The sequence below is a fragment of the Arachis hypogaea genome, chromosome 7, assembly GCF_003086295.3.
Source record: "Arachis hypogaea cultivar Tifrunner chromosome 7, arahy.Tifrunner.gnm2.J5K5, whole genome shotgun sequence".
NCBI lineage: Eukaryota > Viridiplantae > Streptophyta > Magnoliopsida > Fabales > Fabaceae > Arachis > Arachis hypogaea.
The window spans coordinates 68,685,328-68,704,521 of NC_092042.1; the positions used below are offsets into that span (position 1 = coordinate 68,685,328).

At 39.2% G+C, this 19,194-nt stretch overlaps 2 non-coding genes across 2 annotated transcripts; both read right to left on the reverse strand.

Annotated features, from left to right (window-relative positions):
• Positions 1 to 2,090: 2,090 nt before the first annotated feature.
• Positions 2,091 to 2,194, reverse strand: LOC112704642 (small nucleolar RNA R71). Its single transcript, XR_003155257.1, has one exon. It is a non-coding gene; the product is annotated as a small nucleolar RNA R71 (small nucleolar RNA).
• A 10,807-nt stretch (positions 2,195 to 13,001) lies between these two features.
• Positions 13,002 to 13,109, reverse strand: LOC112704693 (small nucleolar RNA R71). Its single transcript, XR_003155304.1, has one exon. It is a non-coding gene; the product is annotated as a small nucleolar RNA R71 (small nucleolar RNA).
• Between the last annotated feature and the right edge of the window lie 6,085 nt (positions 13,110 to 19,194).

The window sequence follows — 19,194 nt, forward strand, 5'->3', positions numbered from 1 at the left end:
GACAACTGACGGTTTCGTCTTGTTGCTCAGATTAGGTAATTTTCTTTTTATTTTTCTTTTCAAAAAGTTTTCAAAAAATTTTTTCAAATTTTTCCCTTTGTTTTCGAAAATTTTTCAAAATTTTTTTAAGAATGAATTCTAGTGTTTCATGAAACATATTTTAGCTTGGCTGGCTATTAAGCCATGTCTAACTCATAGGATTTTGATGAGGACTATGAATTCATTACTTCCTTTTTCCTATATGTTTTTCGAAAAATATAAAAGTAAAAAAACAAAAATATTTGTTGTTTTCTTGTTTAGTCTTGAGGTCAATTTTTAAGTTTGGTGTTAATTTGTGTTAAATAAAAATTATTATGCATTTTTCGAAAATTCATGCGTTCATGGTGTTCTCATGATTTCAAGTGTTCTTGTAAGTCTTCTTGTTGTCTTGATGTTTTTCTTGTTTTGCATCTTGTTTTTCATATGCTTTTTCGTTGTTAAGTCAATGCATTAAAGATTTCTAAGTTTGGTGTCTTGCATGTTTTCTTTGCCCAAAAATTTTTTCAAAATTATGTTCTGATGTTCATCATATCTTCAAAGTGTTCTTGGTGTTCATTTGACATTCTAGTGTTCTTGCATGCATATGTGTTTTGATTTTCATTTATTTATGTTTTTCTCCTTCATCATAAAAAAAAATTGTTTCTTAATGTTCTCGATAATTTTTGAAAATTTGAGTTGACTTAGTCAAAAAATTTTAAAATTAGTTGTTTCTTACAAGTCAAGTCAAAATTTTCAATTTTAAAATCTTATCTTTTCAAAACTTTTCAAATCAAATCTTTTCCATTTTTATCTTATTAATTTCGAAAATTTTAAAAATTATTTTCAAAATCTTTTTCTTAATTTTATTTCAATTTTCGAAAACTTAATTAACAATTAATGTGATTGATTCAAAAATGTGAAGTTTTTTATTTCTTATTAAGAAAGGTTCAATTCTTTAAATTCTAGAATCTTATCTTTTAGTTTCTTGTTAGTTAACGTAATTAATTTTAATTTAAAAAATTAAATCTTTTTCAACCATATCTTTTTATCATATCTTTTCAAAAATTTGATTTCAAAATATCTTATCTAACTTCTTATCTTTTTATCTTTTCAAATTTGATTTTAATATCTTTTTCAACTAACTATTTGACTTTTTGTTTGTCTCTTATCTTTTTCAAAACCACCTAACTACTTTTTCCTCTTTAATTTCAAAAATATCTAATCTCTTTTTCAAAAATTCTTTTTAATTGTTTTAAATTTTAATTTTAATTATATCTTATCTTTAATTTTCGAAAATCACTAACTACTTTTCAAAATTATTTTCGAATTCTCCCTCTCTTCTCTTATTCTATTTATTTATTTATTTACTAAACTTCTCTTCACCTCTCTTCATCTCCAATCACTGGCCTCTATCCTCACCCTTGTGATTGGATTCTCCACTTTTATTCCTTTCTTCTTCTACTAATAATAAGGATCCTCTTTGTCCAGATATAGAGGATTCCTCTTCCTTTTCTTTTTTCTTCTCTTTCATATGAGCAGGAACAAGGAAAAAGACACTCTTGTTGAAGCTGATCCAGAACCTGAAAGGACTCTAAAAAGGAAACTAAGAGAAGCTAAATTACAACAATCTAGAGGCAACCTTTCTGAAATTTTCGAACAAGAGAAGGAGATGGCAGCCGAACCCAACAACAATAATGCAAGGAGGATGCCTGGTGATTTCACTAAAACCAATGTCCAAGTTTGATGGAAGAAGCATCTCAATTCCTGCCATTGAAGCAAAAAATTTTGAGCTGAAACCTCAATTAGTTGCTTTGATGCAACAAAACTGCAAGTTTCATGGACTTCCATCTGAAGATCCTTATCAGTTTTTAACTGAGTTCTTGCAGATTTGTGAGACTGTTAAGACAAATGGAGTAGATCTTGAAGTCTACAGGCTCATGCTTTTCCCTTTTGCTGTAAGAGACAGAGCTAGAACATGGTTGGACTCACAACCTAAAGATAGCCTGGACTCCTGGGATAAGCTGGTCACGGCCTTCTTGGATATATTCTTTCCCTCCTCAAAAGCTTGAGGCAAGCTTAGAGTGGATGTTAAGACCTTCAAACAAAAAGATGGTGAATCCCTCTATGAAGCTTGGGAAAGATACAAGCAGATGACCAAAAAGTGTCATTCTGACATGTTTTTCAGAATAGACCATATTAGATATATTCTATTATGGTCTATCTGAGTTTTTCAGATGTCATTGGACCATTCTACAGGTGGATCCATTCACCTAAAGAAAACGCCTGCAGAAGCTCAAGAACTTATTGACATGGTTGCAAATAACCAATTCATGTACACTTCTGAGAGGAATTCTGTGAATAATGGGACGCCTCAGAGGAAGGGAGTTCTTGAAATTGATGCTCTGAATGCCATATTGGCTCAGAACAAAGTGTTGACTCAGCAAGTCAACATGATCTCTCAAAGTCTGAATGGATGGAAAAATGCATCCAACAGTACTAAAGAGGCAGCTTCTGAAGAAGCTTATGATCCTGAGAACCCTGCATAGCAGAGGTAAATTACATGGGTGAACCTTATGGGAAACCTATAATTCATCATGGAGAAATCATCCAAATTTCTCATGGATGGATCAACAAAAGCCTCAACAAGGCTTTAACAATGGTGGAGAAACAGGCTAAGCAATAACAAGCCTTTTCTATCATCTTCTCAGCAACAGACAGAGAATTCTGAACAGAGCCCCTCTAACTTATCAAACATAGTCTCTGATCTGTCTAAGGCCACTTTAAGTTTCATGAGTGTAACAAGATCATCAATTAAAAATTTGGAGGCACAAGTGGGCCAGCTGAGTAAGAAAGTCACTGAAACTTCTCCCAGTATTCTCCCAAGCAATACAGAAGAAAATCCAAAAGGAGAGTGCAAGTATTACCACTTGATAGATAAGCACCACAAGCATTTAATTAGAGGACTTCATTAAGCTCATTTGTTTCCTTTCTTGACTCTCTAATCATTGATGCTCAAAGCCTTGAGCTTTGAGGGAGTGCATTTGCACTTTGAGCCTAACCTTGACTCTAAGTGTTTTGTTTTCAAGCTTTTTGCTTGATACATAAACACCACAAGTACTTAACAATGAAATTGTCATTGGTACTCAGAGCCTTCAGCTTTCTCATTCTTTCCCCTTTTACTTTCTTGCCTTATATGCATTTGCTTACTTCAAGGTTTTCATGATTTCCAAAGATTTCACAAAACGTACCAGATGAAAACTTTAATTAAATAAAATCTAATGCAATTGAGGAACAATTAATCATACTAGCCTCCAATACTTGTATGCACATGCTAAGTTCTTCTTTAATTCCTTGTTTGTTTATGATCATGATACTTTATTGCTGTTGAGTTCACAAAACTCAAGTTGGTAGTCATAATATCACAACAACATGTTGCAAATCAAAATTCAGGCTATGCTTATTCATACCACACATGCATACAGAGAAGATAAAGACAATCATGTAATTTAAAGTGCTGGAAACAAATGAGAGGAAAAGGAACTTTACAACCTTGTAATTCATCTGCTTTATTGTTGTGATTTTCCTCCCTTCTTCTCCTTCCTATACCAAACTCAGAATGCTTGTTCATCCTCAAGCAACAATTAGAACAGTGGTGATGGGGCTAAGATGGATCATGAGTGTCTTACACAATGAATTGTTAGTAGTGCATGTGTTTAAGCAAGCAAAATTAACATAACCATGAAGGAACAGAGAAACAGAGACATTGTGATTGCTAAAGTAAGAAGGATGTGCACAATACATTGCATAAAAGATAAGTGGCACACCAAACATAGTGTGACACTTTCACTGAAATTGATGCAAGTGTCCAGTAAAGATTGGAAGCAAATTTTGTTGCATAGCAACACCAAACTTAGAATGCAATCACATGTCAATTTATTTGAACTAAAACTAAGCAAATGAAACTGTTACATGTTAAATACACTCACCAAGCCAAGAATCTGTCACGAATAAGGATCTCTTGGTGATGTATTAACAAAAACAGTTAATAAAGAAAGCATTAAAAACAAGGAAATCACTAAAACAAAGAGAATGAAAAACAAAATATCAAGACAAAAGAAAGATAACAATGCAAAGGCAATATGATTATGCAGACAAGTGGTGTTGCTGAATGAATTGCATAGAAAAATAAGTGGCACACCAAACTTAGAATCTTAGTGTGACACTTCCATGTAGAATTGATGCAATCATCCAAAGGGATTGAGAACAAATTGTTGCAGGGCAACACCAAACTTAGAATGTAACCATATGCCAATTTATTGAAATTTAAACAAAACAGACAGAGAAAATGAACTAGACAAAGAAATAAAATGTTACCCAAGGTTGGGTTGCCTCCCAACAAGCGCTCTTTTAATGTCATTAGCTTGACATGTTCTTCACTTTCTTCCTCTTCTTCCAGTTTGTTAAGAGGAATGACCTCAAGGGGGGAGAAGTTTTAGCTATTGCCCCTTGTCTTGGTCTCTCCTCAGCAAGCTTTCTTTTGTTAATGGCTTAATTGAGCCTGCTTGCTGGATCAGGGGTGGGATTGATGCTCTTGTTAGTTGCCTTCACTTCTTTGGATTCAAGACTTGGTTGCTGTGTGATTATTGGAGTTTTATCTTCATCTAGAGCCTCTTGAATTGGTGTTTCCATGAGCCCTTCCTTTATGCACTTCTCTGCTTCCATTGAGTGTGATTTCTCTTGATTGTCTTCCTCACTTTCTTGTTCTTCCACTTCCTCTTTTGCACTTAACATTTGACTTAATAGCACTTTCATGGAGGAGGTTTGTTGTTCTTCCCAAGATTCCTTCATCTCCTCTTCATATCTTTCAATCACAGATTCAAGTGTTGAGAGTTTTTGGTTTAAGGAAGTTTGTGAGGGTTGTGAGTTTTCATGTGCTCTTGTTATCTCAAGTGCAGTTTCAGGTTCAAATACCTCCACCACCTCATTCTTCACTGAAAATTTGCTTGACACGGGGGCCTCTTCTTCTGCTCTTCCACTTCCTCCTTCACACTTAACATTTGATTAGCAACACTTCCATGTTTTTGAGGGAGTTCTCTTGGTCATTCCAGGACCTCTGTGCTTCCCTTTCATATCTTTCAAGCATGGTTTCAAGCCTTGAGAGGCTTTGATTCATGGAAGTTTGTGTGGACTGTGAGTTTTGGAAGAGATTTTGTGTCAAGGGATAGTTAAGTGATGAAGAATTTTTAGATGAAAAACTAGGAGGTGAGGTTTGACAGCTTACCATGAGTAAATTGAAGGTTTGCTCAAGTGATGATAGCTCTTAATAAGTGGAGTATGAATTGTCAAATATTTTCTGGGTTTGATTCTCCCAAGCACAACTTGAAGAATTGTTGAATTCATCACAATATGAATCATCTTGTGGCATTGGAGAACAATTTTCCATGTATGTATTGACAGCACAATCAAGTGAATCACTGAAATTCCCTTCCCAGCCATGGTTTTTGTAACTGTTATAACAGTATGAGTCACTTTGTGGCTCTGGGAAATAGTTCATTTCACTTGACTGTTCATACTCCCTCATTCCTTGTTGATACTCCCATCCACCATGAGGATAATGATATGAATCATTTTGTGGTGGTGGTTGGTATCCCTCATGATTCTCTTGCTCATCTTGTGGTTCTGAAGCATATCTCCATTGATTGGAGTGCTCAGAAATTGTGATCTCTTGGTCATATTCTCAGCCACCATTAGAGATTGGTGATAATGGGAAATATCCCATAAAATTTGTTTCATCACAAGATGAGTTGAACTCCATTTAAATTTTGTAAAACACAACACCATTGAAAAGGAAATTCATGTCTCAGATGAGATTTGCTTAGTGAGGCAAAAACACAAACACCTTGATTTCAGTTTAAAACAGAGAACAAAAACAAAGAAAATACTTAATCTAAACTTCTCACCCACTTAATCATTGTTGATCTAAATCAATCCTCGGTAATGGCACCAAAAACTTGATGTGCGGAAAACGATATCCAACATAAAACTTACCGGCAAGTGTACCGGGTCACATCAAGTAGTAAAACTCACTTAGAGTGAGGTCGATCCCATAGGGATTGATGGATCAAGAAACTTTAGTGGGTGATTAGTTTAGTTAAGCTAACATTGGTGAGTGATAATTGATGCAGCAGAAAGCAAATAACAAGAAGATTTAAAGTGCAGAAAGTAAATTGGACAGAAACTTAAAGAGCAAGAAATGTAAATTGCAGAAACTTAAATGACAAGAAATGTAAATTGCAGTAAATGTAAAAGGGAATGGATGCCAGAAATTAAAGAAAGCAATAGATCAAGCAACTGGAAATTTAAATTGCAGGAAGAATAAAGGAAATTAGTGCTGGGATTCAAACAGAATTGAAAATGTAAAGTGCAATAAATCAGAGAATTAAGAGATGAAGAGAATTGCAAATGATCTAAACAAAAGTGTAGATTTGCATAAGAACTAAAACAAAACTGAGAACTTGCTTCAGTATGAAATTCAAAGAGACAATTGAGATCAAATCTTTAATCATAAAATCAGAAACAAGGAAATCAAAGGGAAAACTCAACGATGGAGAGATCCAAGAGAATTCTCCAATTAGAGTTCCAAAATCAAAATCAGAAAGAAAGTAGAAGTTGCAGAGGAAAGTAAAATGAAAACAGAAAATAATCTCAGATTGATCTCCAATCCTTCAAATTCAAAAAAGGAAAATTAAAAGAGAGCTCTCTATTATCTCCAACTGCTCCCTATTGGAGCTAGCCTCCTACAAAAATGAAAATGATGCCTTATATAAGCTTTTTACAAAAATAAAAATGAAAATAAAATTAAAAACAAGTTACAATTAAATGAAATTCCTATTCTAACTATCTCTTGTGCCTCCGAATGATGATAATGGGCTTTTCTTGCTTTGGGTTGAAGAAGAGTGGATCCGGATGGCCTTGGTTTAATTGCTTTGGAGGCATGGGTCAAGGTTGCTTGGTTCAAATTGGTCTGGTGTGTGGAAACCTTCAAGGGAAGTGCTCGGTCAACTAAGGCAGCGCAGCATTCAATATTGCTGGTTCCAGGCTCGTGCAATGTTCAATTGTAGCGCTCAGTTAAAAGAGAAAGCGTAGCACCTCTTTTGATTTGGAGAGAGCTCCCATATGTGCTTGGTTCGAGCCTTGGTGAATGCATTGTGTGTGCTGCGCCATGATTTTCCTTGTTGAGCCCCACGATAAAGTTAACTTAGCGCTCTCTCTTTGAGCGCTGATGCCTTGCTTCTTTGGCTCACTTGGTGCGCGTTGCTTTTCCTTGGCCTATCAATGATGTAGCGCTCGGTTATTAAAGCCAATGCAGCGCTACTAGCTTTGGCTTACTTGGACGCTCCCTTACTTCATATTGCAACGTTACATGCATGCTTGCATTTACTTTAATAAAGCTTAATGCATTAACATTAAAGCTCTCATTTGCCAATTGCAATGCATGGCTTTAATTAATAATGCTTAGTGCATTAACGTTAATTGCATTAGAAATTAAAGTTTGCATGCTTTCATTGGCCATGGCATTTATTTGCTTAATTAATTAACGTTTCATGTATTTCATGCATGCTTTCATTATTGGTGCGGTCATTAAATGCATGCATGCATGAATCACATTCATCATACGTCATCAAATCCACAATCGTCAACAACAATTTCAGTTCTATCTTAAGGTCCACTAGTCTAAAGTTCACGAAACATTACATATTACATAAAGAAAACCGAAATCATAACTTTGCCGACTATCCTCTACGCACAAAACCACTTCACCACAAACTTTCAAGCCTTCACTCAACACCAAGAACATTCTATATCATGAAAAAGAACAAAAATCAAAGCTAGGATTTATGACATTCAACTAAACACAAGGGTTTAGTGATATCTACCTTGTGCAATGAGACCCACTACTCACTCAAGCTAGATTACACCTAAATAACAAGAACACAAAGAAACCCAACAATCCACAAGCCATTTTCAAAAATGAAATAAGGCAGAAAAATTGAGAATAAAAGAGTGAGTTTCTTACCACTTTGTTTAAATAGAAATGAAGAGCCCTATGAGAGCTTCGCGTAGCCACAAACGACTCGTCGATCGGAGCATCATAGCTCAAGATATGACCAAAAGAAGGAGGAAATAAATAGTGCTCTTCTTCTTCCTCTCTTCTCTCAAAACCAGTGCCCCTCTCTTTGTGTGTGTGCTAAAAAATGAGCTAAAAGCTCATTAAAATGTGCTTTTATATGTTGGGCTTGGGCCCAACTTAGGCCCGGTCCAACCACGTAGCGTTTTTGGTTCGTGTTCATACCCTAGGTCGAGATGTCCGACTCGGGAAGATTGACGACAAGCCAACTGACCTCTTCAGGTCCGGACTACCCGACCTCTTATCCTAGAGCTCGACCAAATCACTAGGAGAGCCCAAAAAGGGTCCAAACAGAGGAACACGACCCAAATCCAAAGGCAGCCCAAGCCTATAGAGATAAGGATGTTTCCTCTGAAGATAAGATGACTTCAATCAAAGATAAGATAAGATAACTATCTTATCTCTAGGAAAGGTCACTCCCCACCATTATAAATACACTGGAGCACCCAGATATAACTCATACTCTGATTCTACTATAAACCTGCTTAATACCCTTGCTAACTTGAGCATTGGAGTCCCTTGCAGGTACCACCAACCTCCGGAGATGAAGGATCAGCAGCACTGCCAAGTCTAACAGGTCGGACACGATAGCTTCGACCACCATCATCAAGTTGGACATAGTAACTCCGACTAGCACAGAAGATCTCGTCCGAGATCGACTTACAGTTTTAGGTAACCCACGAAACATTGGCGCCGTTGCCGGGGAACCTGGAAGTCATCGCATCATCATGGCGGACAACCTTGACAATGACCACGGCTCTGATCTAGAGAACAGGACGTCGCACAAGAACGCGGATGCCACACCAAAGGATACTCCTCAACAAAACAAGGATAAGAGTCAACCAAATGCAGAAATCCTAGAGGCACTTCAAACTCAACAAGAACGCCTCAAACAACTGGAAAGAGAGGCCGAGCATCAACGAGAAGCTGAGAAGGACCTCAGAAGGGAAACTAGGCGACGTAAAGAATTGGAGGACAAACTATTACGACTTGAAGCAAATCTAAAAGCCAAGACCGCTCGATCCAATCACGAAGATAAGCCCCGTAAAGATCAAGACCCATTCACCAAAGAAATTATGAAAGCCAAAGCCCCAAAGGACTTTAAAGCTCCCGACATGACCTCGTACGATGGCACATCAGATCTGAGCCATCATTTCAGTAATTTCAGAAGCAGAATATATCTCACCGATGCCTCAGATGCAATTCGATGCAAAGCCTTCCCAACTACCTTAACAAAAACAGCAATCAAGTGGTTTGACAGTTTGCCGCCCAGATCCATCGCAAGTTTTGACGACCTAGCCAAGAAATTCCTCGCCAGATTCTCCATCCAGAAGGACAAAACCAAGCATGCCCCAAGCTTGTTAGGGATCAAGCAAGGAGATCAGGAAAGTCTTCGTAACTACATGAAAAGATTCAACAAAGCATGTCTAGACATACAAAGTCTGTCAACTGAAGCAGCCATTATGGGTCTCATCAATGGCCTACGAGAGGGACCTTTTAGTCATTCTATATCAAAGAAACATCCCACATCTCTGAATGAAGTACAAGAACGAGCAAAGAAGTACATCAACATGGAAGAAAACTCTCGACTAGGAGAGATCTCAAAATCCAGATCCTTTTACTCCTCCTGGGATAAGGATAAAGAGTCCAAGAAAAAAGAAGATCAGCATAGAGAGAAGATTAAGAAATACTACAATTATACCCCTTTTCAGGTGTCTCTCGTGGAAGTCTACCGAGAAGTATGCCACACTGAAAAGATCCCACCACCACGTCCACTTAAAAGCAAAAATGGAGGAGGAAATCAGACGGAATACTGTGAATACCATCAAATATATGGACATCCCACCAACGAGTGCTTCGACTTGAAGAATGTCATAGAAAAATTGGTAAGAGAAGGAAGACTAGATCGGTACTTAGCCAGTAAGATAGATGAGTCCAGAAAGAGAAGAAGAGACGAAGAGGTCGGACGAACAGAACGACCACCTCGTACCCCGGAGAGACATGTTCACGTGATACATGGAGGATTTGCGGGAGGGAGAATCTCAAAATCATCTCGCAAAAGACACCTAAAAGAGGTATATCACGTCGAGGAAGGAGAAGGAGCACCCGACCTCCCTACTATTACTTTCACTAAAGAGGACGCAGTTGGAGTCATCTCGGGACATGATGATCCTATGGTCATCACTATCATATTGGCCAACGCAAACCTCCACCGTACGCTGGTGGACCAAGGAAGTTCGACTGACATCTTGTTTAAAACCGCATTTGACAAACTCGGCCTGGAAAAAAAAGAGCTCAGAGCATATCCAAAAAGCCTATCCGAATTAAGAGACTGGTGCACGAAATTGTGATCATCAATGGCGCCCCATCAACATGGTACGCTCAATTGCAATCTCAACTTTTTATTACAACTTCGCACAACTAACCATCAAGTGCACTGGGTCGTCCAAGTAATAAACCTTACGCGAGTAAGGGTCGATCCCACAGAGATTGTTGGTATGAAGCTGATGAGCGGATAATTTGTACGCTTTTTGGCATTGTTTTTAGTATGTTTTTAGTATGTTTTAGTTAATTTTTATTATATTTCTATTAGTTTTTAGTTAAAATTCACTTTTCTGGACTTTACTATGAGTTTGTGTATTTTTCTGTGATTTCAGGTATTTTCTGGCTGAAATTGAGGGACCTGAGCAAAAATATGATTCAGAGACTAAAAAGGACTGCAGATGTTGTTGGATTCTGACCTCCTTGCACTCGAAGTGGATTTTCTGGAGCTATAGAAGCCCAATTGGCGCGCTCTTAACGGCGTTGGAAGGTAGACATCCTGGGCTTTCCAGCAATATATAATAGTCCATACTTTGCCCGAGATTTGATGGCCCAAACTGGCGTTCTAAATCAGCTCAAAACTGCCCGGCGTTAAACGCCGGAACTGGCACAAGAATGGGAGTTAAACGCCCAAACTGGCACAAAAGCTGGCGTTTAACTCCAAGAGAAGTCTCTACACGAAAATGCTTCAATGCTCAGCCCAAGCACACACCAAGTGGGCCCGGAAGTGGATTTTTATGTCATCTCTGTAAACCCTAGGCTACTAGTTCTCTACAAATAGGACCTTTTGCTATTGTATTCTCATCTTGAGATCTTTGAATCTTTTGATCACGTATGGGGGCTGGCCTCTCGGCCATGCCTAGACCTTGTTCTTATGTATTTCCAATGGTGGAGTTTCTACACACCATAGATTAAGGTGTGGAGCTCTGCTGTACCTCGAGTATTCTATTGTTCTTCTATTCAATTCAGCTTATTCTTGTTCTAAGATATTCATTTGCACCCAGGAACATGATGAATGTGATGATTATGTGACACTCATCATCATTCTCACCTATGAACGAGTGCCTGACAACCTCTTCTGTTCTACAAGCAAACAAGGCTTGAATGTTTATCTCTTGGATCCCTTGATCGGAATCTTCGTGGTATAAGCTAGAATTGATGGCGGCATTCAAGAGAATCCGGAAGATCTAAACCTTGTCTGTGGTATTCTGAGTAGGATTCAATGATTGAATGACTGTGACGAGCTTCAAACTCCTGAAGGCTGGGCGTTAGTGACAGACGCAAAAGAATCACTGGATTCTATTCCAACCTGATTGAGAACCGACAGATGATTAGCCGTGCCGTGACAGGGTGCGTAGAACATTTTCACTGAGAGGATGGGAGGTAGCCACTGACAACGGTGAAATGCTACATACAGCTTGCCATGGAAAGGAGTAAGAAGGATTGGATGAAGACAGTAGGAAAGCAGAGAGACGGAAGGGACAAAGCATCTCCATACGCTTATCTGAAATTCTCACCAATGAATTACATAAGTATCTCTATCTTTATCTTTATGTTTTATTCATACATCATCCATAACCATTTGAGTTTGCCTGACTAAGATTTACAAGGTGACCATAGCTTGCTTCATACCAACAATCTCTGTGGGATCGACCCTTACTCGCGTAAGGTTTATTACTTGGACGACCCAGTACACTTGCTGGTTAGTTGTGCGAAGTTGTGATAAATAGTTGAGATTGCAATTGAGCGTACCATGTTGATGTCGCCATTGATGATCACAATTTCATTAATGCACAATTCGAATTCCATCTTTCTTGATAAGTTCGAATTCTCTACTCCTTCCTTCTATTTTTCTTTTCCTCTGACACCTCAAGGAATCTCTGTACTGTGACATAGAGGATTCCATATTTTCTTGTTCTTTTCTCTTTTATATGAGCAGGAGCAAAGACAAAAGCATTCTTGTTGAGGCTGACCCTGAACCTGAAAGGACCTTGAAGCGAAAGCTAAGAGAAGCTAAGGCACAATTCTCTGTAGAGGACCTAACAGAAATCTTCAAAGAAAAAGAACCCATGGCAGCCGAAAACAACAACAATGCCAACAATGCAAGGAAGGTGCTGGGTGACTTTACTGCACCTACTCCCGACTTCTATGGGAGAAGCATCTCTATCCCTGCCATTGGAGCAAACAACTTTGAGCTTAAGCCTCAATTAGTTTCTCTAATGCAACAGAATTGCAAGTTTCATGGACTTCCATTGGAAGATCCTCATCAGTTTTTAGTTGAGTTCTTGCAAATCTGTGACACTGTCAAGACTAATGGGTTGACCCTGAGGTCTACAGACTTATGCTATTCCCTTTTATTGTAAGAGACAGAGCTAGAATATGGTTGGACTCACAACCTAAAGAAAGCCTGAACTCTTGGGAAAAGCTAGTCAATGCCTTCTTGGCAAAGTTCTTTCCACCTCAAAAATTGAGTAAGCTTAGAGTGGAAGTCCAAACCTTCAGACAGAAGGAAGGTGAATCCCTCTATGAAGCTTGGGAAAGATACAAACAATTGATCAGAAAGTGTCCTTCTGACATGCTTTCTGAATGGAGCATCATAGGTATCTTCTATGATGGTCTGTATGAACTGTCCAAGATGTCATTGGATAGTTCTGCTGGAGGCTCTCTTCATCTGAAGAAGACGCCTGCAGAAGCTCAAGAACTGATCGAAATGGTTGCAAATAACCAATTCATGTACACTTCTGAAAGGAATCCTGTGAACAATGGGACGAATCAGAAGAAAGGAGTTCTTGAGATTGATACTCTGAATGCCATATTGGCTCAGAACAAAATATTGACTCAGCAAGTCAATTTGGTTTCTCAAAGTCTGTCTGGAATGCAAGCTGCACCAGGCAGTACTAAGGACGCTTCATCTGAAGAAGAAGCTTATGATACTGAGAACCCTTCAATGGAAGAGGTGAATTACATGGGAGAACCCTATGGAAACACCTATAATCCTTCATGGAGAAATCATCCAAATCTCTCATGGAAGGATCAACAGAGACCTCGACAAGGTTTCAACAACAATAATGGTGGAAGAAACAAGTTTAGCAATGGCAAGCCTTTTCCATCATCTTCTCAGCAACAGACAGAGAATTCTAAGCAGAGCCACTCTGACTTAGCAACCATGGTCTCTGATCTAATCAAAACCACTCAAAGTTTCATGACTGAAACAAGGTCCTCCATTAGAAACTTGGAGGCACAAGTGGGTCAGCTGAGTAAGAAAATTACTGAACTCCCTCCTAGCACTCTTCTAAGCAATACAGAAGAGAATCCAAAAGGAGAATGCAAGGCAATCAACATGACCTACATGGCCAAACTAGGAGAGGAAGAAGAGGCAGTGAACACCACTGAGGAAGACCTCAATGGACGTCCACTAGCCTCCAATGAGTTTCCTAATGAGGAACCATGGGAATCTGAGGCTCATAATGAGACCATAGAGATTCCATTGGACTTACTTCTGCCATTCATGAGCTCTGATGAGTATTCTTCCTCTGAAGAGGATGAGTATGTCACTGAAGAGCAAGTTGCTAAATACCTTGGAGCAATCATGAAGCTAAATGACAAGTTATTTGGTAATGAGACTTGGGAGGATGAACCCCCTTTGCTCACCAAAGAACTGGATGACTTGTCTAGGCAGAGATTACCTCAAAAGAGACAGGATCCTGGGAAGTTTTCAATACCTTGTACCATAGGCACCATGACCTTCAAGAAGGCCTTGTGTGACCTAGGCTCAAGCATAAACCTCATGCCTTTCTCTGTAATGGAGAAGCTAGTGATCTTTGAGGTGCAAGCTGCAAAAATCTCACTAGAGATGGCAGACAATTCAAGAAAATAAGCTTATGGGCTTGTAGAGGATGTTCTGGTAAAGATTGAAGACCATTACATCCCTGCTGATTTCATAGTCCTAGAGACTGGGAAGTGCATGGATGAATCCATCATCCTTGGCAAACCCTTCCTAGCCACAGCAAAGGCTGTGATTGATGTGGACAGAGGAGAATTGATCATTCAAGTGAATGAAGAATCCTTTGTGTTTAAGGCTCAAGGGTATCCCTCTGTCACCATGGAAAGGAAGCATGAAGAGCTTCTCTCAAAACAGAGCCAAACAGAGCCCCCACAGTCAAACTCTAAGTTTGGTGTTGGGAGGCCACAACCAAACTCTAAGTTTGGTGTTGAACCCCCTCATTCAAACTCTAAGTTTGGTGTTGGGAGATTCCAACATTGCTCTCAGCATTTGTGAGGCTCCATGAGAGCCCACTGTCAAGCTACTGACATTAAAGAAGCGCTTGTTGGGAGGCAACCCAATGTTATATTTTATCTATTTTCCTTTGTTATTTTATGTTTTCTGTAGGTTGATGATCATGAGAAGTCACAAAATCAATTGAAAAAGCAAAAACAGAATGAAAAACAGAAAGAAAAGCAACACACCCTGGAGGAGAACTTACTGGCGTTTAAACGCCAGTGAAGCTAGCAAATAGGCGTTTAACGCCTAGTCTGGCACCATTCTGGGCGTTTAACGCTAGAAAGGGGCACCAGACTGGCGTTAAACACCAGGAAAGGGCAAGAAGTTGGCGTTAAACGCCAGAATTGGGCACCAGCCCGGCGTTTAACGCCAGAATTGGCATAAAGAGCATTTTTGCTCGCCACTTGGTGCAGGGATGAATTTTCCTTGACACCTCAGGATCTGTGGACCCCACAGTATCCCCACCTACCCCACCACTCTCTCTCTTCTTCACCCATTCACCAATCACCTCAACACCTCTTCCCCAAAAACCCTTCACCTATCAAATCCCATCTTTCTCTTCACCACTCACATCCATCCTTCATAAAACCCCACCTACCTCACCATTCAAATTCAAACCACTTTCCCTCCCAAACCCACCCTTCCATAACCGAACCCTACCCTTCTCTCCACCCCTATATAAACCCATCTTCACTCCTTCATTTTCACACAACCTAAACACTACTTCTCCCCCTTTTGGCCGAACCACAAAGCGATCTCCATCCCCTTCTATTTCTTCTTCTTCTACTCTCTTCTTTCTTCTTTTGCTCGAGGACGAGCAAACCTTTTAAGTTTGGTGTGGTAAAAGCATCGCTTTTTGTTTTTCCATAACCATTTATGGCATCCAAGGCCGGAGAAACTTCTAGAAAGAGGAAAGGGAAGGCAAAAGCTTCCGCCTCCGAGTCATGGGAGATGGAGAGATTCATCTCAAGGGTGCATCAAGACCACTTCTATGAAGTTGTGGCCTTGAAGAAGGTGATCCCCGAGGTCCCTTTTAAACTCAAAAAGAGTGAATATCCAGAGATCCAACATGAGATCCGAAGAAGAGGTTGGGAAGTTCTTACCAACCCCATTCAACAAGTCGGAATCTTAATGGTTCAAGAGTTCTATGCCAATGCATGGATCACCAAGAACCATGATCAAAGTGTGAACCCGGACCCAAAGAATTGGATAACAATGGTTCGGGGGAAATACTTGGATTTTAGTACGGAAAATGTGAGGTTGGCATTCAACTTGCCCATGATGCAAGGAAATGAACACCCTTACACTAGAAGGGTCAACTTTGATCAAAGGTTGGACCAAGTCCTCATAGACATTTGTGAAGAGGGCGCTCAATGGAAGAGAGATTCAAGAGGAAAGCCGGTTCAACTGAGAAGGCATGACCTCAAGCCCATGGCTAGAGGATGGTTGGAGTTTATCCAACGCTCAATCATTCCGACTAGCAACCGGTCCGAAGTTACTATAGACCGGGCTATCATAATTCATAGCATCATGATTGGAGAGGAAGTAGAAGTTCATGAGGTTATATCCCAAGAACTTTATAAGGTGGCGAACAAGTCCTCTACCTTGGCAAGGTTAGCCTTCCCTCATCTCATTTGTCACATCTGTTATTCAGCTGGAGTTGACATAGAGGAAGACATCCCCATTGATGAGGACAAGCCCATCACTAAGAAAAGGATGGAGCAAACAAGAGACCCCTCTCATCATGAAATCCCTGAGATGCCTCAAGGGATGCACTTTCCTCCACAAAACTATTGGGAGCAAATCAATACCTCCCTAGGAGAATTGAGTTCCAACATGGGACAACTAAGGGTGGAGCACCAAGAACATTCCATCCTCCTCCATGAAATTAGAGAAGATCAAAGAATCATGAGAGAGGAGCAACAAAGACAAGGAAGAGACATTGAGGAGCTCAAGCACTCCATAAGATCTTCAAGAGGAAGAACAAGCCGCCATCACTAAGGCAGACCCGTTCTTTAATTTCCTTGTTCTCTATTTTCCTGTTTTTCGAATTTTAATGCTTATGTTTATTTATGTTTGTTTCTTTTGATCATTAGTGTCTTAGTGTCTATGCCTTAAAGTTATGAATGTCCTATAGATCCATCACCTTTCTTGAATGAAAAATGTTCTTAATTGTAAAAGAGAAGAATTGCATGAATTTTGAATTTTATAACAGATTAATTATATTGATGTGGTGGCAATACTTTTGTTTTCTGAATGTATGCTTAAACAGTGCATATGTCTTTTGAATTTGTTGTTCATGAATGGTTGGCTCTTGAAAGAATGATGAAAAAGGAGACATGTTACTGAGGATCTGAAAAATCATAAAAATGATTCTTGAAGCAAGAAAAAGTAGTGAATACAAAAAAAAAAAGGGGAGAAAAACGAAAAAAAAAAAGAAAAAGAAAAAAAAGAGAGAAAAAGAATAAAGTTTTGATCCAAGGCAAAAAGAGTGTGCTTAAGAACCCTGGACACCTCTAATTGGGGACTCTAGCAAAGCTGAGTTACAATCTGAAAACGTTCACCCAGTTATGTGTCTGTGGCATGTATGTATCCGGTGGTAATACTGGAAGACAGAGTGCTTTGGGCCACGGCCAAGACTCATAAAGTAGCTGTGTTCAAGAATCATCATACTTAACTAGGAGAATCAATAACACTATCTAGATTCTGAGTTCCTATAGAGGCCAATCATTCTAAATTTCAAAGGATAGAGTGAGATGCCAAAACTGTTCAGAAGCAAAAAGCTAAAAGTCCCGCTCATCTAATTAATACTGATCTTCATAGATATTTTTGAAATTCATTGCATATTCTCTTCTTTTTATCTTATTTGATTTTCAGTTGCTTGGGGACAAGCAACAATTTAAGTTTGGTGTTGTGATGAGCGGATAATTTGTACGCTTTTTGGCATTGTTTTTAGTATGTTTTTAGTATGTTTTAGTTAGTTTTTATTATATTTCTATTAGTTTTTAGTTAAAATTCACTTTTCTGGACTTTACTATGAGTTTGTGTATTTTTCTGTGATTTCAGGTATTTTCTGGCTGAAATTGAGGGACCTGAGCAAAAATATGATTCAGAGACTAAAAAGGACTGCAGATGTTGTTGGATTCTGACCTCCTTGCACTCGAAGTGGATTTTCTGGAGCTACAGAAGCCCAATTGGCGCGCTCTTAACGGCGTTGGAAGGTAGACATCCTGGGCTTTCCAGCAATATATAATAGTCCATACTTTGCCCGAGATTTGATGGCCCAAACTGGCGTTCTAAATCAGCTCAAAACTGCCCGGCGTTAAACGCCGGAACTGGCACAAGAATGGGAGTTAAACGCCCAAACTGGCACAAAAGCTGGCGTTTAACTCCAAGAGAAGTCTCTACACGAAAATGCTTCAATGCTCAGCCCAAGCACACACCAAGTGGGCCCGGAAGTGGATTTTTATGTCATCTCTGTAAACCCTAGGCTACTAGTTCTCTACAAATAGGACCTTTTGCTATTGTATTCTCATCTTGAGATCTTTGAATCTTTTGATCACGTATGGGGGCTGGCCTCTCGGCCATGCCTAGACCTTGTTCTTATGTATTTTCAATGATGGAGTTTCTACACACCATAGATTAAGGTGTGGAGCTCTGCTGTACCTCGAGTATTCTATTGTTCTTTTATTCAATTCAGCTTATTCTTGTTCTAAGATATTCATTTGCACCCAGGAACATGATGAATGTGATGATTATGTGACACTCATCATCATTCTCACCTATGAACGAGTGCCTGACAACCTCTTCTGTTCTACAAGCAAACAAGGCTTGAATGTTTATCTCTTGGATCCCTTGATCGGAATCTTCGTGGTATAAGCTAGAATTGATGGCGGCATTCAAGAGAATCCGGAAGATCTAAACCTTGTCTGTGGTATTCTGAGTAGGATTCAATGATTGAATGACTGTGACGAGCTTCAAACTCCTGAAGGCTGGGCGTTAGTGACAGACGCAAAAGAATCACTGGATTCTATTCCAACCTGATTGAGAACCGACAGATGATTAGCCGTGCCGTGACAGGGTGCGTAGAACATTTTCACTGAGAGGATGGGAGGTAGCCACTGACAACGGTGAAATGCTACATACAGCTTGCCATGGAAAGGAGTAAGAAGGATTGGATGAAGACAGTAGGAAAGCAGAGAGACGGAAGGGACAAAGCATCTCCATACGCTTATCTGAAATTCTCACCAATGAATTACATAAGTATCTCTATCTTTATCTTTATGTTTTATTCATACATCATCCATAACCATTTGAGTTTGCCTGACTAAGATTTACAAGGTGACCATAGCTTGCTTCATACCAACAATCTCTGTGGGATCGA